Source organism: Vulpes vulpes, chromosome 4 (genome assembly GCF_048418805.1).
Source record: "Vulpes vulpes isolate BD-2025 chromosome 4, VulVul3, whole genome shotgun sequence".
Lineage (NCBI taxonomy): Eukaryota > Metazoa > Chordata > Mammalia > Carnivora > Canidae > Vulpes > Vulpes vulpes.
In genome coordinates this window covers 131,655,181-131,669,348 of record NC_132783.1, presented here as the reverse complement: position 1 = coordinate 131,669,348, position 14,168 = coordinate 131,655,181, and the positions used below count along the sequence as shown (strand labels likewise).

The 14,168-nt window shown below is 40.1% G+C and overlaps 1 long non-coding RNA gene across 2 annotated transcripts in view; it reads left to right on the top strand.

Moving 5' to 3' along the window:
* The window catches only part of LOC140598691 (uncharacterized), a 152,043-nt gene that overhangs the window by 83,683 nt on the left and 54,192 nt on the right, over window positions 1–14,168 (top strand). For both annotated transcript variants that reach the window (XR_012001306.1, XR_012001309.1), the window contains one exon: window positions 10,069–10,157. This is a non-coding gene — a long non-coding RNA (uncharacterized lncRNA). The remainder of the gene's footprint in view (window positions 1–10,068; window positions 10,158–14,168) is intronic.

Below are 14,168 nucleotides of genomic sequence, written 5' to 3'. Positions count from 1 at the left end.
AGGGCATGATCCAACATGTGGCTTGGTTAAAATGAATGGGTTATTTTTATTGTTTTGTTTTGTTTTGTTTTGTTTTAATCTCAATGACCCTCTAGAGTCAAGGCTTTGAAATGTTGGCATTGCTCTTAAAATCACGGTTGTGAAATGTATAACTGTGTTTTGGATAAAATAATTGATTTAAATGGAGTCAGAAATGGAAGGCAAATGGCAAACTCCACATGGCACCCAGCCTTCCTGGGGCTTTTGCTGTGGTCACTCCCTGACCATGTTAGGCCTGGGGCATCTATCTACCTGGTAAGTGGCTCTCAACTCCCAGTTTTAACAAACCAAAACTTAGGCACCACAGCTGTAAAGCATTTCCCATACTTTGAGGGAAAACTCTGGAAACGTTCCTGAGGTAAACATCTGCTTCTTCAAAAAGAGGCAGCCTAGGGCAGCCCGTGTGGCTCAGTGGTTTAGCACCACCTTTGGCCCAGGACATGATCCTGGAGACCTGGGATCGAGTCCCATGTCTGGCTCCCTGCATGGGGCCTGCTTCCTCCTTTGCCTGTGTCTCTGCCTCTCTCATGAATGAATAAATGAGTTTTTTTTTTTTTTTAAAAAAGGAGGCAGCCTAAATTAGGTGGTCTAGAGGAGCATAAAAAAGTAGCAAAATGACCAGGGGACAAGTGAAGACAAGGCACAGAGTCCCCTGGCGTCTTACTGAAGTAATGAGGTGAAAAAATCTTCTAGCAGGAAAAGAATGTGGGCTATGTCCTTTCTCCTGTCCACAGAGCACCTTTCCCAGGAGAGATAACCCATCAATGGAGGCGTAACAAGACCAGAAGCCTGGGTCATAGTATCATTACTTAAATGTATGCTTTCGTCTGCACATTTGAACCCTATATCTAATTCCACCACGTGAGTGACTGGAAAGATGGCTCCATAGATTCCAGTGCAAATTGATCCAATAATAACAGCAACAAACAGTTGCTTAATGCTCTCAGCTCTTCCCGCCTATAAATCTCTCAATAACTCCATGAGATAAGCACTTATTATTTCCAATTTTTACCTGAGGCTACTGATGTTTGGGGAGTTTAAATGATCTGTCCGCAGGAGTCAATACACTTAGCAAGTAATGAAATGAGGATTCAAGCCCAGGCAGCCCAATTCCAGACTCCATATCTCGATCCTTATTCTCTACTTCCACTGGCCTTGGGAAAAAATGTAACCACCAGATGTTATAAAACTAAGTCTAAGCATTTAAAAAATAATACCTGCTAGGATAAATCATACACATTAAATACAAATAAATATCCATTAAATACAACGTGTCCTTTAAAATCTTTACCTTCAATTCATTTACAGGCTATCTTCTCATTGAAAGTGCACAGCAAGAAAGAATCCAGACTCTATTTCAACAAAAATTACCTCACCTAAATGATCAGAATTCTCACCAGCAGTGTCTTATTAAATATAGCAGTTTGATACTCATAGTTAACTTATTGAACATATACTAAGAATAAGCCATTGTCCCAGGCTCCCTGTAAGTGTTAGTTAACACATCAATTATTCATAAACTGCCTGCAGAGCAGGCTCTATTATTAGCCCCATTTTACAGATGAGGACCTGGAGGCACACGGTTCACTCAGGCAGTCAGGGGCGTAGCTTAGAGCCCCACAGTCTGGCTCCCCGGTCTCCATGCTAGAGTCCCATGCTATGATCCCTTTTAAGAATCTTGAATCTTGTCTATTTCCCCTAAAAGTGTCATTAGCAACTCTTTTTCACAGCCTAATCTCATGCTCAGTATTTATATCTGTGTACATAGCTCTTTCAGGTGTTTGCCAAAAGGTTTCCCATAGCATGTTATTCGATGGAACGTCCCCACAAGGAAAAAGAGCTGATGTTGGAGCCTCAGTTAAGGAAAATGCAAAGCTGGAAAAGTCATTCGCCTGAGGTTCCACAGCTAAAACAAGGCTAGAACAATTAGAAACTGAGTCATCCGGCTCCTTGTCCATATCGTATTATTACTTGAATGTGATTAACAGCAATGTGGGACTTATTTGGAGTTCACATATGTCCAGTTCTTAGACTAATCATGTTCTAATTCAGGGGAATTGCCTCATTGCCAAAAACTGGAGCAAGAAATCTGTACACAGGACTGGTTGCAGAGACCCCTGACAAAAAGACCCAGATGCCTTGTGTCGGAGTGAAGAGCATTCTCTATGGGTGACTCACAAATGCATAAAGGAAGAGCGGGTCCATTTCCTGGGTCCGTTTCTAGTTCTTTTCGAACGAGGGAAGTGTTTCCTAAATTCAAGTCATTTTCCTAAATTTAAGTCATAAAATTAAGTCATTTACAATCACTCTTGTGATTTGTGCCTTATCAGTCTATTACCTCGGCTAGCTTACGTAATATACTTTTTGGTAGGCCCACTGATTTTATTTAGCCCAAGCAATAAAATCTAAAGTTATAGGTTTGATACCTATATTTTTTTCAGGTGTGCTTTAGGATAAAACACAAACCCTTATTGAGCACTTACCCAAGGACCCTTTAAAACACTTTATGCATATCAACCAGTTAATTCCCACAACAACAGTATAAGTAGATATTTGCCTTACCCCCATAGGGAAACAGGCATGGGGTTTTGGTCATCTGCACAAGAACACAGAGCTGATCAATGGCGGAGCTGGAATCATGAATCCAGGTGGTCTGGTGACAGGGCCTGGGTTTTTAACAACCAGCGCCCTCCATTTTTAGATAAAGCTGGATTGTGTGGAGAAGAAAAAAGGCAATTCCTGGAATTGTGGGGCATCCTTGGACAACACCGACTCTATAAACCCAAGTTCCTACTTGAGAACTGACCGAAGCAGAGTGTCTATGACGAAGTGCGTAAGTAAGGAAAAAAAAAGAAAGTATTTTATGACTAGTACAGGGCCAAGCTGACTGAGGTTTGTATTGTGGGAAGGGATGGAGAATTATTGCTTTAAGTCTATTACCCAAGACTATTCCACTAACTGAAGTCGAGGAATGAGAAGTTTGAAGTGGACCAGGAAAAGGAGAGTTTGGCAATGGAGAAGCGAATTATATGGACCCAAGGTTTCCTGCATCCCATCATGCTCTGGATGTTTATTTGCCCCCCTAATGCTTATTGTTACCCCATAGTAACAAACAAAGCTTCCTTTCTTGAATAAGCTCGGTGAGCTGGAGGGAAAACTTTGTGCCACACTTAATATAGAAAGGTGGTAGGAATTCAGAGACCGAAATGGCATTATTTAATTATTACATTATTTAATTCATCACAATAACCTCCTAGCAATGATTTTGTCATCTCCATTTTGTAAATGGAAAAACAGGTTCCATTTAGTTTAGAGGTTTAGTATGCTGCTCTCAGCTAGCAAATGGTAGGGCTGCGATTTAAAGCTAGGTCTGGGGGACTGGTTAAAGACAACTAGGGAATCTTTTCTACTCCTTCCATTGAGAGGGAGAGTCTGGGATGCCAGGGTGGCTCAACGGTTGAGCGCCTGCCTTTGGCCCAGGGCGTGATCCTGGAGACCTGGGATCGAGTCCCGCATCGGGCTCCCTGCATGGAGCCTGCTCCTCTCTCTGCCCGTCTCTCTGCCTGTCTCTCTCTCTCTCTCTCTCTGTGTCTCTCATGAATAAATAAATAAAATATAAGCTGTTCTTTGCATTCAAAGAATGACCATGTGGCAAACAGTACTAATCCCAATCTAGATACACCACATGTGCTCAAGAAATAGTTAAGTCAAATTTGCTAAAATTTATAATACATATGAGCTCCACACTGGATTGTAAAAACAAACGAAAACCAGAGCTTCATTATTTCACAGGTAGTATGAGACACAGTATGCTGTGTCTTAGATCATGTTGTTTTTTTCCTGAAAAAACTCAACCCTGTTTATCTCTATTCAAAACAAACTTAAGTCCCAACCTTCCTTCCTGATTCCTCTAGTTCTTACCTCCTCCAGCCTCCCCTTTTCCACACAATTTAGTCCCTCACAGTAGTCCTCCCAGGAGAGTAAATTTGGCTTGAGGTGCCATCACTTGGCTTCTTCAAATGAACTAAGTTTCCTGAATTTAAACATCACCTGCTCAAGAAAGCCTTTCCCAGCTACACTTTCTGTCTCCAGTTCAGGTTAGGCCCCCAAACTATATGCTCCCATTAGACCCTGTGGTTTCCATAGTAGCACTCACCCTCCTTGCAGTGGTTTGTCTATTTCCCTACATAACCATGTACTCTTTTTATGGCATCCGTCTAATCCATCCACATTGTGCACCATTGGAGACCAGAGTGCCTGGCACACAGCAGCTGCTGCAAAAACAGCTTTTGACTTATTAAGTTGAAGGCAAGGACTATGTCTTCAGTTTTTTTGTTTTGTTTTGTTTTGTTTTGTTTTTTTTTGCATTCCCTGAAACAGTTATTAGTGTGAAATTTTTAAAAATCATAAAACCTTACCTTTAAACCTGGGAAAGTTATTAATGATAGTTGAGTTTATTTCTCATGGAACTAGAGGTGGTGTCAAGCTTGCTTTGAGAAAGAAGTTATAAACAGTTTTTAAAAATCTCCTCAGTAAGCCACAATGGAAAACAAGCCCACAAACTCTGAGAAACTCTGACTCACTTGTGGGGGGGCCCTGAATCTTCTTAAGCCTGGAAGGTTGAAGACAGGGAAGCAGATATTGATAGTTTCTCTCCCCTGTGATTTCCAGAAAAGAACTTGTTCTTGTAATCTCTAGCTGAGCACAGTCTTATAAAAAAGAGTGGGGGCAGGGCATGAATATTGCAACCAGAACTTGTGATATCTCCAGAACCCATAGCTCTAATTTATAGATCCTTCTGGGTCTGGAACCCATCACTTAAAATAGTAGCACAAGGGACAGTAGCCCCTCATTTGTGGATGGAATCCTTCAGGATCCCCAGTCCTGATGTTAACTTTTTTTTCTAGGTGCTCATCCTAATAACACACCTGGTCACAAGACAAGCCACCTTCTCAATCCTGGAGCTCCCTTGTGCAAAATCTGAGTTTCTGTGTCTTTGTTATTAAAATGACTTGTAGCTTGTCATCCCTCCTACAGTTTTTCCTTTAATTCAAATCTCTGAGATCTCACTCTTGGGTCTTTGTTTTATAACTGTCTGATCTAAACCATATGTATGTGGGCGGTGGGGAGGGGAGGGGAAGAATCTAGTTTCCTGAGGTCCTTCTGATACCTGTCCTCCCATTCTCTTTGATCTTCCTAAATTCCCGAGCAGCCATTCTTAACATGTGGGTCCACGATCAAAGGATTCAACCTAAGCAACGAAACCTGTGCTTTGGTACCTGCTATGAAACAGGGCCATTCATTCATTGGTTCAACAAATAAAGAGTGTCTACTATGTGCTAGGAATGAATCTTGATGAGAAAACAGAGGCAGTAACTAATTCAGGTTCTCACAGTTCAGAAGAAATGGATCTAGGGGCTGGAGGCATCTCTCTGAGACCTCTTCACATTATTTGAAGGATACAATGGAAATTTGAGGTCAACCAAGCCCCCAAAGCCCAGTACATGAGAATGACCAGTAGCACCATTCAACAAAATATTTGTTGTTCCTGGTCATGTAAGGCACATGAGATACAACCCTAAATAATGCATGGTCCTCCCCTCAAAGTTCAGGAGGTCAGGGAAGTCTCATTCCTATCTGAAAAAGGAGAACTGCTGTAGTATGACAAGATGATAGTTCTTCCTGGCCAAACTTGAAGGTGCAGTTGGTAGGCAGAGAAAGGCGAAATATGGGATTTGTGAGCCTCTGTGACCCATGTGGAAATTGCAGACATGTTACCTTTGGCCAGTCGCCCTCTGCGTCCTTGTGCTCATGGACTCTGATCACTTATTAGCTCCTCCTGTAGGTTCCATCCTTCCTTACAGAATATCAGGTCCTACTAGCCTAACAACAGCTGATGAAATCAGCAGCCGTATTTTTAGCCAAGCTTCATTAAAAACTCAACACAAGGCCCAACTATGTTAGTCATAACACTGGAGTAAAACCACAGACTCCCTTTTACTTTGTTTCAATCAAGTGTATTTACATATACTTAGAGTTGTCTCTGCTTCTCTGCTTACTCAGAAACGATCTTTTCTGCAGCTGAGTCATGAAGCCTTGGTTGAGTGTCCATGTGTTCAAATAAACTTTAGCTCTTATTATAACCATTCTAATGGGTTTCTTCCTTTTCTTTCTTCCTCTTCTTCCTTCTCTTTTTTGTCACTGACATCTCCTATTTGTCTGTTTCTTCTTGTTGCTTCCAGAAGATTCAAAATTTTGTATACTTACTTATTGGTCGGATTTCCTGTAGACCCATTGATAAAAATATTTTGGAATAATCATCACTTTCTTTTGACAGCCATTTACCATGAGTCATCTGACAGATCTGGTGATTTGAAAATTAGGTAGTTGGGAACTGTGCTCTCCAATGTGGTAGCTACTAGCCACATTGAGCTATTGTATGGATGAGATTAGATATATTGGATTATTTAAAATTAGTCTTTACCTATTTTTCCCTTTTTTATTGTGGCTAACAAAAAATTTGAATCATATATATATGGTTGATACTATACTTCTATTGAAAAATGCTGACCTATACAGACCAGCTTCTCCTGCATAGCAAACAAAAGAATCCCAAACTAGCAGAGGGCAGGGCATGAACAGTACAGTGAGAATTCAGGATCGTTCCACTTCTTATTAGTTTGGTTATCTTAGGTATGTTACTTATCCAAGCTCAGATTTGGTTTCTTCCTTTGTACAATGAGGGTAATTATAATTCTTTAACAGCTATTGTAAGGATGAAATGAAATGATGGGTATTCATAGTTTGGCATGGAATCTAGCACAAGGTAAATGCTCATTAAGTAAAAACATTATGAGTTATTAAGTACTGAGATAAAAGTCTTCCTCTTATACACCAACTGGTTTTAAGAAAACAGAAATTCAGTAGCGTTGCTGTTCTGTCCAGACTTGGCTCCACCGTGAGGCCCTTATCACCAAATATTCATTTTAGATTTCACATTGCAGGGGCTTCCCTTTGAAAGATTTTCTTTACCTATGAGTTTTTTTGTCTTTCACCTTCTATGTCCTATCTTTATACTTTTAAGAAAACAAATACAAATTAAAAAGTTGAGTTTATGGTTAGCTAAATTCTGTTAAGGACTCTCAATTGAAAACTGATATCTTACTTTCTATACCTGACTTGAACATTGATTTGAATGTTATAATCTCCCTCTGAAAGTACAAATAGAGTGCACTCGTAACATTTTTAAAAAATAAGCATCAAATATTCAGTAGCTGTGTGTGACTGTATGTGCATATGTATTACACAATGAATAAACACAAGAGGGTGCCCATCAGCGTTGTACAGTATTGGCTTTGTTAGGAGTTCAAGTATATTTTCAATTTCAAGGATTTTGTTTTGTTTGGATTTTAAGATATACAGGATATCCTTCTTCCTGCTTCCCACCCATCCACACAATTTCTTCTGACTATAGTTAGATGATATGTGATCTTGTAGTAAGAAGCAGAGAAAGGGTACCAGTATTTATCCCATTTTAAATAAGAATTTAATGGGTTAACCTGATTTACATTAGATTTTTTAGGCACAAGCCAATGGTGTCGTAAGAGAATAACATTGGTAAGCAGAATTATATTATACACTATCAATAATTTGGCACACACATGTGCACATCTAACATGAACTAGAATATTTATCTAACAGTAACTATATGGTTACTTCCTTGGCTGGATTTTTTCTTACCTTTTTTCATCATCAGAAGTGATCTCATCTAAAAAGGAATAGAACAATGGGATGCTTGGATGGTTTGGCGGTTAAGCATCTGCCTTTGGCCCAGGGCATGATCCTGGAGTCCCAGGATCGAGTCCTGCATCAGGCTCCCTGCATGGAGCCTGCTTCTTCCTCTGTCTGTCTCTACCTCTCTATCTCTGTGTCTTTCATGAGTAAATAAATAAAATCTTTTAAAAAATAAAATAAAAAGGAATAGAACAAGACTGTATGCTATATCAAGCCTTCCCAGCTGAGTATTTTGCAGCCAGCATTTTCTTTTTCACTGTAAGTTCTGCGGGCAGAAAGATGCCTCTAAAATCATTCTAAATTTAGCTGGACAGTCAACACTCTGACAGATGTTGTTAAATGGTCTTTCAGTGGATTGATGTAACACACTGAGATCTCATTAGCATGTTGTACTACATGCTGTATGGTTGTGTCTGCTGGTTTGCTAACGAACCAGGAGTACTGAAACTTCAAATTTAATTCCCTTCCAACAACATTATTTCCTAAGAGGGTTTATAATAGCTTTGACAGTTACTATAACCAACAGGGAACTGTCCAAGGCTCTTTAGAATCACTGCATCCAGCAAACTTCACATGCCCTGGGATGGAATTAAGAGCCTTTACCATTTCCCAGTGTACTTGGGTGCAAAATATTTTGCAGAAGTGTGAAATATGAAGAGGCAAGGCCTTGACATTTGAAAAACAAGCAGCTTCATTTGCAAGATGACATTAGTCTGTTTCTCCCTCCAGTCGTTGTTTCTCTATAATGCTGGAAATATCAGCAAGAGGCCAAGAACCTGGATCACACAGTGAGGAGGCGGACAATTGAGGCTGGTGTGGCATCAGCAGCAACAGTGGCAGCAGCCATCTAATTTTTGCAAATGGCAAAAATCCTGGTGATGCTTTCAAATGCCTATCTTCTTGGATGCTATCCAGGAGAAAGGTGTGGCATAGTAGCCTCCAAAGTGGACAAACATGCAGTCTCTGCTCCCCAAGATATAAAAAAAAAGATATCCTAGAGGTGAAAGGATATAAGGTAGCCATGGGGTAGATGCAGTGGCAAAGACTGATCAACTGGCTCAAGAGAGGCAAATGGCAAAAGGCAGGGCTTCAGGCAGGAGGTGTGTACTAGAGCCTGGCTCAGGCTGGTGAACAGCAAACTGACACTGAGCTCAAGGAGATGGAAAGGAGCCACGGTGGAGGGCACCAGGCAGACTAATTGCCAAGTCAATGAATCTGCCAGCTGTGACCTGAGCCTCTTGCCTGCCAGGGTCATCCTACCCTGAAGAGCACAGAAACCTGGGAGGACAAACAGTGAGCCTGTGTTGGGAAGATTTCAAAAGTACTATCTTGAGAGAGAAGAGAGAAGAGAGCAAATATTAAAAGAATGATAAAGGATGCAGCTCATTGCAGAGGCCTGCCTACTTGCAGACAGACAATATGTGGCCAAAGTATGCAGATGGCAATGACCTCTAATGACGGAGCTAAGCAAACAGAGCCTTCAACTGTTTAACTCTCCATCCGTCACCTAGTCAAATCTCTCCTTTCAGCTGCATCCTAGGACTATCCACTCACTTGGGCAGTTTTTAGGATTTAGCCATATAAATCCTGGTTTGAATTCAGTTTATTTCCACATCTTTCACTTTTGCTTTTTGATACATTTTTTTTTTGACTACCAACCTAGTTCATCTGATTGAATTCCCCATATGGCCTGTTATCTCTCCTTGGAATTGACACCCTAAATTCTAGCCTCAGCTTGACTATTGGGAGCCAGAGCATACTCAGCCTTCCTTTCTCCATAGGACCTTGGTCTGGGCTGGGCTGTCTTACCCATACATAGCATCACTATCCATTATGTTCTCCTGGCATGCCTGAACCACTGGTGCTCCCCATCAAAATCAGGTTCACCTCATTTACTTCTCTTGCTGATCTTCTGTCATTCTCACTGACAGAATGAAAGGTCCCGGAGGCAGACCCTGAAAACAAAATATTGTGAGGAATTATCAGGAGATGAAACTGATGGGAAGTAGTAGAGGAGGAGGAGGAGGAAGCCAAAAACGGTGAGCCATCAAGTCAATAACCGCTGTGGGCAACTGGATTTTACTAGGGAACTCTGGGAGAAAGTATAGAACATACACCACAGAATTATCCCACACAAAGGACCTGGGGTATTTATCCATCAGCTCCTTTCTGACATTGAGGGCTATTCCCAAGGGTGATAATTCTTCAGCTTTTCTTATTTGCTTCACAATGTAGGTCAAAGGAGCTCTGGTGGGCAGTGAAAGTCTTCAAGCAAAGAGTTGCGGATGCTGACAATTGGAAGCTGGTTTACTGCATGGATCATGGTGAGCTAAAGGGAAAGATGGGCATCTGTTAGTCCCAAACCATGGGTCATACCTACCATCCTCCTCTGTCCCTCATAATGTATCTCATCTCATACTCTAACCAGGCTATTTCCAGCTCAGATTTAGATTTGAATTCCAGTTGTACACCTATACTACTCAAGTTCAAGGTGAACCATAACATTCACCTGTTCCTCATGTGTGTTTTAAATCATTCATACTGTTCCTCATGTGTGTTTTAAATCATTCATACTCCTGATACTGTACTAAGTGTTGAGGAGTCCAAGATGTTCCTCATGTGTGTTTTAAATCATTCATACTCCTGATACTGTACTAAGTGTTGAGGAGTCCAAGATGTTCCTCATGTGTGTTTTAAATCATTCATACTCCTGATACTGTACTAAGTGTTGAGGAGTCCAAGATGAGTGCAACATGGTTCCTACCTACAAGAAGTAAATTGTTCATAGTTAAAATGATCTTCCTACTTCTGCCTGCCAGAAGAAACCTACTTTATACAGTATGTAGTGCCCTCATTTCTCTAAGACATGCAGGTTCACTACCATGTCTTAAATTTTTTTTAATTTTTATTTATTTATGATAGTCACACACACACAGAGAGAGAGAGAGAGAGAGAGAGAGAGAGAGGCAGAGACATAGGCAGAGGGAGAAGCAGGCTCCATGCACCGGGAGCCCGACGTGGGACTGGATCCCAGGTCTCCAGGATCGCGCCCTGGGCCAAAGGCAGGCGCCAAACCGCTGCGCCACCCAGGGATCCCCCGACTACTATGTCTTCAATACATAGTTGCTGAATCCATCATCTTCAGGTCATTTCTGTTTCCAATCAACTGATAAGCACCATCAATCCTTTTTTTTTTTTTTTTTCATGTTTCTAGCCTTGGTTTATTCTATTCCATTCTAACTGCCTTAATCCATCAGATTGTGTCAGTGTCAACTTATTTTTTCTAATAACCTCAATTGACAGTCTTACCTACCTCTCCATTTTCTAAAGCCCTCTGTGCAAATAAAATTTACTTCCTCTACCACAGTGATGTGATGAATCTTTCTAAGATATGTCTGAAATGTTTTTCCATTTCTTGCTTGTTCATGAAGATTCAAGACATTCCCCAATTTTTCATAACTCTACTTTTCCAAAATTCTCTTATACTGTTACCTTACATGAATCCTCTAAATAATCCAGATTAATCTACTCACTGCCACCCAATAAAACATGTACATTCAATCTCCCTACTGACTACTTAGTGCATTTTCCCATCTTCTCTGATCTACTATCCCCTGTACCAGAACCTACTCAGACTTTAAGATGGAGCTCAGGTCTCATCTTCTCCTGAAGCTTCTGACTAGCCCAATCCATGCTGATCTTTCTTAACAGAATCTGCTATTACATGTACTAATCATTTGATGTTTTATCATTGTCGGCAATGTGTGACATTATTTGTATAGAATTTATTATATCTGTTTTAGAAATCGCGAGACCTATTGTTAAACACTTAAGTGTCAAGTTTCTTTTTTTAAATTGTATTTATTTATTCAGAGAGACAACAGAGGCAGAGACACAGGCAGAGGAGAAGCAGGCTCCATGTGGGGAGCCTGATGCAGAACTTGATCCCAGGACCCCAGGAATCACGACCTGAACCAAAGGCAGAAGCTCAACCATTGAGCCACCCAGGTGCCCTAGGGTCGAGTTTCTTTAAAACTTTACCTCTTTAAATTTTGTAACAATACTGTGATATAGCTATTGTTTTCCCTATTTTCAGATGAAGAAATTGAGCATCAAAGAGGATAAGGAGCTTGTCCAAGGGAAAAAAATAGGCAAAGCTTTTCAAAATTAAAATTTGAAAACCAGATCTCCCTGACTTTTAACAGCTACAATATCTTCGCGATGAAATTATAAATTAATTAAGACCAAGGACCAATCTTATTCTTTCTCTGTAGACAATGCATTATTTGTAGTAGGAGTTTAGTTCAGTTATTCATTTAAATTTGGGAGTATTTTCCTTATTGTGAGGAGACTCAGCTGCATTTTGTTTTGTTTTTGTCTATTTAGATAAAAAAAAGTTAATGGCTCTAAAAAAAATTGGCTTTGCCCATGTTTGGTGAGTCCACCAGTTTGTAAACTCCATAAAATCATGAACAGTGTATGTCTGTTCATCACTATATTTCTGTGCCTACTGAAAAAAATGACTTGTTGAATGAATATTTTGCCCTTATGTGAGTGAATATGAGTGGGCTTATCTTAAAAATTTGACAACAATAAGCCATGACATAAAGGTGTGATACAGTCTTAAAGGATTTATATTCTAAATATACAGAACTGAACCACTTAGAGCAGAGAAAACAGGATGTCCTCTTTGCCTTTGTGGGCATTTGACTTTGGACTTGACGCCTGTTACTGATGCCCTTAGCAAAGGGCTTCAAGGTTGCTTAGTCTCAACATACAACCTTTTTCAGTGAGCAGAACAACTGATTCTTCCATACTTTAGATGACATAACCTAACATTTATTTTTCAATTCTCTGGTGATAGCCACATCAAACAGTTTTCTCCCTGTTTCTTTTCCTTGAAGTATCAATACCTCAAGGAATGACACAAATACACTGAGCACTGGAAATTCCATCAGAGCTTCTTAAACTGGTATCCATGGATGGTCTCTAAAGATCCTTTAAACACTTTAATATTCTCTACAGAATATTGGATGTGTGTGTTTTATGTTTTCTGGAAAGAAAGCTTTCTGGCATCAAAAGATCCCTTGTATGTATGAGTCAGTTTCTACTTCGTTTGTTTTGTTTTTTTAAATTCCACACATGAGTAAAATTGTATTGTGGTTGCCAGAAAAGAGGCAGGTGGGAGGATGGGCAATATGGATGAAGAGGAGTGGGAGGTAGAGGCTTCCAGCTACAAAAGGAGTGAGTCACAGTGATGAAAGGTACACCACAGGGAATCCAGTCAGTGATATTGTAATAGCCTCATATGGAGACAGATGGGAGCTATACCTGTGGTGTGTGTAGCATAGTGTACATAGTTGTTGACTCACAACACCTTATACATCTGCAACTAATGTAACATTGTGTGTCAACACAATAAAGAAGAGATTCCCAAAGGAATTCATGACCCCCAAACAGGTTAAGTGTTATTGCTTAAGGTAAACTAGTAAATTGTAGTCTTGGTTATCAACTATCTATTAGATGGACGCTGTGATTTGTAAATACTTGTGGTGTGTCTCACATCTCTGGCACTGCGCTAGGTATCATGAGAGATGCTAATGGTTGCAAATCAACTTGTTTGATTTGCAATCAGCTTAAGTTTGATTCATAAAATGATCTCCTTTGGATTTAATCTCCTTCAGGTTAGCTGGCAATTAAATTTCTGGACTATAAGACAGAAAGTTAATTTTCTTGTCCAGAAACGACTAATCCCAAATCCTCTCAACCACCTTCTAGAGGTGTGGGATCATTGCCAAGCCATAGTTCTGGCATACAAGCTGTTCTTTACATATGGTAACATATGTGCTGGTGCTGGTAACAATTGCTTAACTATTTTGCTATTTCTTTGAATTAAATTAGATTTGCCATCAATTATACACTATTTCATTAGTCATTTGTGGATCTTGAGTATCCAAGAGCAAGATGTGTAACTGAGTTTATAAGTAAGGTCAATGGCCATGACCTAGAGGGAGCCCATCTAACCCACATAAAATAGAATCTATAGATTTAACCCTCTATAGACATGCAGATGATGGCAGTGCTGCTATATCTCTATGGGGGATTTTATGGAATTGCACATTTGACCTTCAGCAAAATTACTAATTGTTTAATTATCAGATCTGAGGGACCCAATTCCTTTCTTTTCCTCTACTGCTGAATTATATTTTCATCATCACTCAGTAGCAGGGCATTTATTCCAGTGCAATGACTATACCACAAGAAAGAAACATTTGCAAGTGTAATTTCCTATAGGCAGGAAATTACATTTCTCTTATTTTTTCATGCTAAGGATA